This window comes from Echinops telfairi, unplaced genomic scaffold, assembly GCF_000313985.2.
Source record: "Echinops telfairi isolate 266 unplaced genomic scaffold, ASM31398v2 ScPeMD7_9;HRSCAF=40, whole genome shotgun sequence".
NCBI lineage: Eukaryota > Metazoa > Chordata > Mammalia > Afrosoricida > Tenrecidae > Echinops > Echinops telfairi.
The window spans coordinates 69,922,693-69,931,508 of NW_022103906.1; the positions used below are offsets into that span (position 1 = coordinate 69,922,693).

The 8,816-nt window shown below is 39.2% G+C and overlaps 1 pseudogene; it reads left to right on the forward strand.

Annotated features, from left to right (window-relative positions):
* The first annotated feature begins 7,233 nt into the window (after window positions 1–7,233).
* The window catches only part of LOC101661549, a 4,965-nt pseudogene continuing 3,382 nt past the window's right edge, over window positions 7,234–8,816 (forward strand).

Below are 8,816 nucleotides of genomic sequence, written 5' to 3' on the forward strand. Positions count from 1 at the left end.
TGGTACAGATGGAACTGGAAACACAGGGAATCCAGGACAGATGATCCCTTCAGGACCAGTGGTGAGAGTGGTGATACCAGGAGGGTGGAGGGAAGTTGGGGTAGAAAGGGGGAGCCGATTACAAGGATCTACATATAACCTCCTCCCTGGGGCATGGACAACAGAAAAGTGGGTGAGAGGAGACGTCGGACGGTGTGAGATATGACAAAATAATAGTAATTTATAAATTATCAAGGGTTCATGAGGGAGGGGCAAGGAGGAAGGGAGGGGGAAAATTAGGAGCTGATACCAAGGGCTCAAGTAGAAAGCACATGTTTTGAGAATGACGATGGCAATAAATGTACAAATGTACTTGACACTATGGATGTATGTATAGATTGTGATAAGAGTTGTATGAACCCCCAATAAAATTATTTTTTTAAAAAGAAGTGATAGAGTTAAATAGCTGAACAAAAAATGAAAAAGGGCAGCTTTGTAAGGAAGATAAAATATCATAATGAAATGTGTCAAAGACCTTGAGTAAGAATGAAGAGTATATTCAACTTATCAAAATTTGAAAGAAATAAAAGATTTTTTTAATTCAAACCTTTCATTGCACGATTGAGGAATTCTACAGGCAAAATATTGAATTATTCAGGTGGCAGCAAAAGATGGTGCAATGAATATGATGCCAATTCACTGGCCCATATCCAAGCATTTAAAGAGGTAGCATATGATCAAGAACCGATGATAATGAAGGAAGAAATCCAAGCTGCACAGAATGATTAGCCAAAAACGAAGCTTCTGGAATGACTATGTTTCAACAAGTTGATGAAGCACTGGAAGCACTCACTTCCCTATTCTAAAACGTTTAGAAGACAGCTACTTGGTCAACTGGCGGGAAGAGGCCCTTCCATATTTGTGCCCATTCCAAAGAAAGGCCACCCAACAGAATGCAGAAAGTATCAAACAATATCATTACTATCACAGGTAAGTAAAAGGTTGCTGAAGATAAGTCACCAAGGATTGCAGCAATACATCTCTGGGAAGCTGTCAGAAATTCAAGCCAGATTCAGAAGATGGGATGGAAACATGGATATTTTTGTTGATGTCACATGCATCTTGGCAGAAAGCAGAATACCAGAAAGGTGTTTATTTGTGTTCTATATACCATGCAAAGACAATAAACTGTGTGGCTCTATAACAACGTATGAATAGCATTGAGAAGAGCAGGAATTCTAGACCATTTCATTGTGCACATACAGAATCTGTGTATGGAACAAGAAGCAGTCTTTCAAATACAAGGGAATACTAGGTGATTTAAAATCAAAAAAAGGTGCGAGTCAAGATTGTATCTTCTCATCATACTTACTCAATCTGTATGCTGCACAGATAATCCAAGAAGCTGAACTATATGAAGAATTTATTAACAATTTTCGACACGCTGATGCTACAACCTTCCTTGCTGAACATGAGGAAGGCTTGAAGCGCTTGAAGCTGACGAAGATCAAGAACTTCAGCATTCAATATAGATTACAACTCAATGTAAAGAAAACACAAATCCTCCCAACTGGACCAATAGACAAGATCATGAGAAATGGAGAAAAGACTGAAGTTGTCAAAGATTTCATTTTGCTTAAATGCATGATCCATGATCATGGAAGCAACAGTAAAGAAATAAAACATTGCATTGCGCTGGGAAGATCTACTGCATGAAGCATCTTTACATGTTGAAGAGCAAGGATGTCACTTTGAAAACTACAGCCTGACCCAAGTCATAGTATATTCAATTGTATCATAGGCAGGTGGAAGTTGGACAATGAATAAGCAAGACTGCGCACTTGAATTGTGCTGTTGGCAAAGAATATTGAAAGTACGGTGGGATACCCGAAGAACCAACAGATTTGCCTTGGGAGGAAAAATCTGTCTTAGAAGCTGTCGGAAGGAAGGATGGGAAAACTTCATCTCATGTACTTTGGACAGGTTATTAGAAGAGTTCAGTACCTGGAAAAGGATATCGTATTTGGTAAAGTAGCAGGTCAGTGAAAAAGACGAAGTCTGCTAAGGAGATGGATTGCCACAGGGGCTGCAACAAAGAGTTCAAACAATTATGGAGATGTTGGACTCCATATACCTAACAATGCACAGGCTGGTGTGCTTCTTCCATGAGGATTTTGATGACACCTCTCTTACGTGGCTGATTGTTTGAAAGCAAGCCTTTAAGATTCCAAACACGATTCCTTCTGATAGCTGGTCACCATCTAGTTTCTTCACCACACTTTGCTATAATACCTGTATATTCAGTGAAATCTTCATGAAGGTGAGCATCAAGCAAAAGCCATGTCATAAGAACTAATTGTTCATAAGTCAGACATTTTCAACCCAATGAGTTACTGTATATACGGTTCAGGGACATTAGTTACCCTTCTTGCGATGTGTCAACCTTCTCATTATTTCCATTCTTACAGTTCTGTTTCCATTAATCTAGCTTCTTTGACCTTCTCCCCAACCCCTTTACTTTGCCCTAAAGTAAATGTTGCCTGTGATGTTTCACTTAGATGTTTGTTTAAAGGAGCACAATATTACCAAGTGGCATTACTTATTTAAAAAGCCACTTCCCTTTGGCTGACAAGTGATCTTTAGGAGTGATTTGGGTTCCAAGTTGAAAGGTTTCCCTGAGTAATATATTGACTTAGGGGTTCCTCTAGTTTCTGCCAGTCCAATCAATGTGGTCTTTTTAAAAGGTATTTGAGTTTTGTTCTCCTCATTGTACCCTACCCTGCTCTAACCTAATCAAGACCAGCTATGGTGTTCCTAGTCAGAAGTCAGCAAGGGTAGCTAGGCATATTTAGCTCCTCTGGTCTCAAGTTAGGCAAGGTCTTGGCTCTTGTAGACTATTTAGTCCTGTAAACTAGTTTCTTGTTTGACACTTTTGTTACCTTCTTTCTTTTATGCTCCTTACAAGTAGCCAATAGTGTGTAACCAGTAATTGTGTCTTAGTTGGCAGCTCACAGACTCTTAACATCCCAAACACGACTCACCAAATAGGATGTGGAACATTGCCTTTACAATCTGTTATGTTAATTGACCGAGACAATGATCTTAATCCTTTAGACCCAGTAACCCCATTAATCCTAGGGGGTATTTGAATATGTCTAAGAAGTACCCATAACTGTGCCACCTATGTGCTTATTTCCTATATGAATATATATGCAGCAAACACAAACACGTATATGCTTTGCCTACAGAAATACCTATCCATGCACATCATTATGTTTGTATCTATTCTCCTATGCCTATACAAATATGCATATCTAATTATGGAATCAGACATAATTTTGGTTGTTATTACTGTTATTTCTAAAGGGTAGGTTATTTCTAAAGTGTATATACTGTGGCATTTTTCAAAAATCTTCCCTTATTCTTGTGTACTTCTTAGTGTCATTTTTACTTTTGTCAAGTTCTGCTGACCTCATCCTGTTCAGTACTGCCATGCCAACAACCAAAACTAACACGTGTCCACTATTTAGAGAGTTATTCCCTCTCCTTTCTCTGCCACTGCTGGTAACCTCCAAAAATTTGTGCTTTATATATACCTATTATTTTCTTTTTATAATAGTGAAATCAGACAGTATTTGTCCTTTTGTGATGAACCTATTTCATTCAACACAATGTCTCGCAGATTTGTGCATGTACTATTTTGGGAACTCATCATTATTCTTGATGACTGTGTAGTATTCCATTGTGTGTATATACACCACAATTTGTTTTTCCATTCTTCTGTTGGTGGACAAATAGATTATTTCCATCTTTTTTTCTATTAGGAATAATAATACAATGAACATAGGTGTACATGTATCTGTTCATTTCAGTAGTTGCGGCTCTCTAGGGTGTATTCTAGGACTGGGATTCTAGCTTTTGGAAGACGTGCCATATAATTTTCATAGCAGTTGAACCAATTTATAATTCCACTATCAGCAGAGCTGCTTGACTTCTGTTGTGGTGGTGGCTGTTGTTTAAACCATTGCTATTTTTAGCGGGATAAGCTCTCATTGTAATTTGATAGTTAACGATCACAAGCATATTTTCACGTGCTTAAAGGTTGTTTGAATGTCTGCAGTTCAGTGAATTACTTAATATGGCCCTTCTAACTATAGTCTTAAGGAGCCATAGTACCATATTGAATTGCTAACCACAAGGTCAGTGGTTCGAATAGCCAGCTTCTCTACAGGAGAAATATGAGGCTATCTACTACCATAAGAATTAAAGTCTTGGAAACCCTCAGGGGTAGTTTTACTCCAGAGCAGCAGTTCTCAACTGTGGGTCTCAACCCCTTTGGAAGTTGAGTGAGAGAGAGAAGCAGTGTTTCAGTTCCTAACACATATTTCTGATAGTCTTAGGAACCGAGACACTGCTCCTCTCTCCGTCTCCAGGTGGGTCTGCCGACATGCAGATACACCCACATACAAGAACCCGGCATGATGACATCATCACGACAACCCCAACACATACACCCCATACAAATACAGTTGTATGTGACAGGGTTAGCGCCATAATGTACTTATGCGGACCAGTCACACGTGTGTAGAGAGCAGCTACTGTGTTGAAAGCAGTAGTATTGGAGGTAAAATGACACTTCATGAATTATAATTACTGGGTAAATGTAAAATCATCAAATACTACTATATATAGATATAGATATCTATATCTATATCTATCTATCTATCTATCTATCTATCTATATACCTGTACCATGGGAACTTAATCTGGATGCTGATTGGTCTTTTTATATTCAGCTGCGGTTGACGTGAACACCGCCCCCTTGGGATAGTAACAGGTATGTTAAAAAAAAACAACACAGAGAATGGTAAATCATAGGAAACTTTAATGAACTGTATTGACTGAACTATGCCATGTATCATCTTTTGTATTGTTAAAGCTATTGCTACATAATATTTTCATTAGCAAACCATTCCATGACAATGGATCATGTAGAGAAGAAAAGAAAATATAGGGAGGATTTTTTACCGTATCATTTTACTTCAATAATTACAGCAAGAATTGAGAAACTGCAATGTGTTATTTGTTGTGAAATTCTATCAGCCAAATCTATGAAGCCAAACAAACTAAAAAACCATTTTGATAGTAAGCATCTGAGCTTTGCCAGCAAGGATACCAACTCTTTTAGAAGCAAACCAAAGCTGATGGACTCAAGAAAGCCAGACTTGACACTGGTGGCAAGTACCACAAACAAAACATAGCAGCTGTTGAAGCTTCATATTTGGTGGCACTCAGAATCCGCAGAGCTATGAAACCTCACACCATTGCTGCGAATTTACTTGCCAGCAGCCAAAGATATTGTTCGAGTTATGAGTGGAGACAAAAATTTTTTTTTTGAGTGCAGACGAATTTGTTACAAAATTGTGTGCAATTTTCTTATCTAATGACACTGTCTGCAGAAGAATAGATGACATGTCTGCTGATATTCTTGATCAGGTAATCCAGAAATTAAATCTGCTCCACTTCCAATATTTAGCATCCAGCTTGATGAATCTACAGACATTGCAAACTGGTCAGTTACTGGTTTACGTGAGGTATATTAATGATGGTGTCTTTAAAGATGGGTCTCTTTTTTGCAAACCTCTTGAAACAACAACTACTGCACGTGAAGTATTTGACACAGTTGGTTCATTTCTGAAATAGCATATGATCTCTTAGAAAAAGGTTTGTGGTATTTGCACAGATGGTGCTCCAACTATGCTAGGATGTCGATCTGGATTTCAACGTTTGGTACTGAATGAGTCACCAAAAGTGATCGGAACTCACTGTGTGATTCATCAGCAAATATTAGCAAAGAAGACACTGCCACATGAGTTATAAGAAGTAATGAAAAGTGTCATAAATTCTGTCAATTTTGTAAAGGCAAGCACTTTAAACAGTCGACTGTTTTAGCAACTGTGCAATGAGTTGGATGTGCTGAATAATGCTCTGCTATTTCACACTGAATGGAGGTGGTTGTCGAGAGGAAAAGTTTTAAAACGTGTTTTTGAGCTTCGTGATGAACTCAAAACGTTTTTTAATCAGAAAGCAAGAACGCAGTTCAAAGCACTTTTCAGCAATAAAAGTGAACGCAGAAAATAGGTTCCTTGGTTGATATCTTTGCCATATTGAATGAGTAAAACTTATCACTGCAAGGACCAAATGCAACACACCTCACTTTATCTGAAAAGATCCGATCATTCCAAATGAATCCTCAGCTTTGATTAAAAAGAAATTGGATGAAAATAAAATTTACACATTGCCTCCCTTCTCAGCTTTCTTTGAGGAACATGACATTGAACCAGACAAAAGGATTACAATGATAATTTCCGTGAAAGAACACTTGCACATGCTTGCAGACCAAATTTCATCGTACTTTCCAAATCTATCTGACACCCCATTTGCACTTGACAGAAACCATTCACAGTCAAAGTTGAAGATGTTCCTGAGACAGCACAAGAGTAGTTCGTTGAACTTATTAACAGCGATGCAGCAAGAAATGATTTCTCTACAATGCCAGTTACAAAATTCTGGATCAAGTGTTTGCATTTGATCTGTCTGAGACTGTGTTGCACCTTCTTCCATTTCCAACAACATATCTTTGTGAAACAGGGTTTTCCAGCTTGTTGGTTGTCAAATCTAAATACAGAAGTAGACTTGTTGTGGAAGATGATCTTCATTGTGCTCTTGCAAAGACTGCCCTGGGAATTTCTGACCTGGTGAGAAAGAAGCTATCTCAACCTTCGAACTAATGTTGGCTTTTTACACATGCTGTCACAAAATGTAGCAATATAGTTTACTGTTGTTATATTAAGACTGTTACCCATGCTATGCCATGCTTCACGACAAAATTTTATTTATTTATAATTAGAAATAAATATTTCACAATATATATAATTACATATTGTTTTTATGGTTAATCACTATGCTTGCTTTAATTATGTTCAATTTGTAACAATGAAAATACATCCTGCCTATCAGATACTTACATTACAATTCATAACAGTAGCAAAATTACAGTTATGAAGTAGCAACGAAAATAATTTTATGTTTGGGGGTCACCAGCACATGAGGAACTGTATGAAAGGGTCGTGGCATTAGGAAAGTTGAGACCCACTGTTCTGTAGAATAACTATTAGTCAGAATCAAGTCAATAGCTGTGAGTGAGCACAACAGTCTTTAACTCACAGCAAATGACTGGGTTGAATTGTGCCCATGTGTGGTGCTTGTGGCCCCACCAAGGCGACTCCGGATGGTTTCAATAATGTAAATAAGGACCATGAAACTTTTGTGGGATTTGAGACCATGCAAATAAGGTATGTGAAACGCTAACAGGGATTAGTCAGTAAGCTTAAAATCAGTCACCCCACAGGTGGGAAAGGAGGATCTCACTACCATCAAGAATGTATAACCAGGCATGGCATGTGGGAAACTGAGCACTGGGAGGAGAGTGTGCTCCTACAAATTCTCTATGCTCCTAATTTAGAGTTTGGGAGGCTGAGACTCTGGGGGAGGAAGGCCTTCATGCTCGTGAGTTGAAGATGAATCCCAGTCACATTCTCCTAACTAAAAGTTATTCCCCGTAATGTCCCCCATATAATGCCAATTTTAAGATGCTGCTTGCACATAGTTGCTATCTGCCTGAAGATTGTCTGCCATAAAGAGTTATCAGACCACCCCACGCTAAGTAGGGCCCACTCCCTTCAGATAAGGTTCATAGCTTGCTCCCCTGGAGAAGAGCTCAGGGCTCACCTAAAGTTAAGCCAGCTCAGAGATGACCAAGGTTAAGCCACCATCTTACCTCTAGAACCCGCCCATCTCATTTACATATGAACCTTCCTGTTATGTGGACACCCCTAGCATATCCCCTTCCTGTTATGTGTTTGCCTCTTACACATCCCCTTCCTATCATGTATGTGTAGGATTTGGTTTGCATGCCCGAGATTATATAAACCTGTAAGAGAATATATTCTCTCTCTCTTGATCTTGCCATCAGAACTGGCGAACCCTTGCATGCCTTGTCTGATGTTTCTCGAATTTATGCTTCACTTACACAACTGCCCCTTAGGATCCATTTGGTTGTGGAGGCTGGTTCCCCAGAATGGAACATGTCCTTTGGAGCTGAGACTCCTGCACTGAACCTCCTCGATCTAGAATACAAGGAGCTATGACAGCAGAGATATTGAGAAATAACAGCCAAGAAGCAGTAGTAGCAAAAGTAGCAGAACCAAGAGACTGGTACTGACAAAGTAGTGGGCTTCTGGCCCATGGAGTGGGAAAGCTAAGTGATTCCGGTAGGAAAGTTGCTTTTTCTTTTAGAGTGGGGTGCCTCTGGGCACTTGTCCAAAGGAGATAGGTAATAGACGTGTAGAGCTAAAGCTGAACACCTTCAGGCCTTGGTTAATTGCAGGAGTGTGGTATATCTGGGCATTTAATAAGCAGAACTAAAAGAGTTTTGTAATACTTGCCAAGCAAAGCACAGGCCAAATCAAGGAATCAAGCATAAGAGAACTGACGATAAGCATGGCTAAAAAGAGGCTGTCGTGATCAACGAACTGTACTCTGCGTTGCTACAGATCCTGAATTGTAGCCGGTACTCTCCCTAACAAACCCCATACAGTAATTGTAAGTACAGTGAACGCTCGCCACTTTGCGCTTCAACTTCCGCAGCTTCACTCTATCGCGGTTTTTGCGTAACAGTGCATGCTCTGTCATTACTGCCACTGATTGGCTCATACTGTACACGCTTCTGTCTGCATCGCTACATATCGGAGCTACGTATCAGATGCATTTTTGCT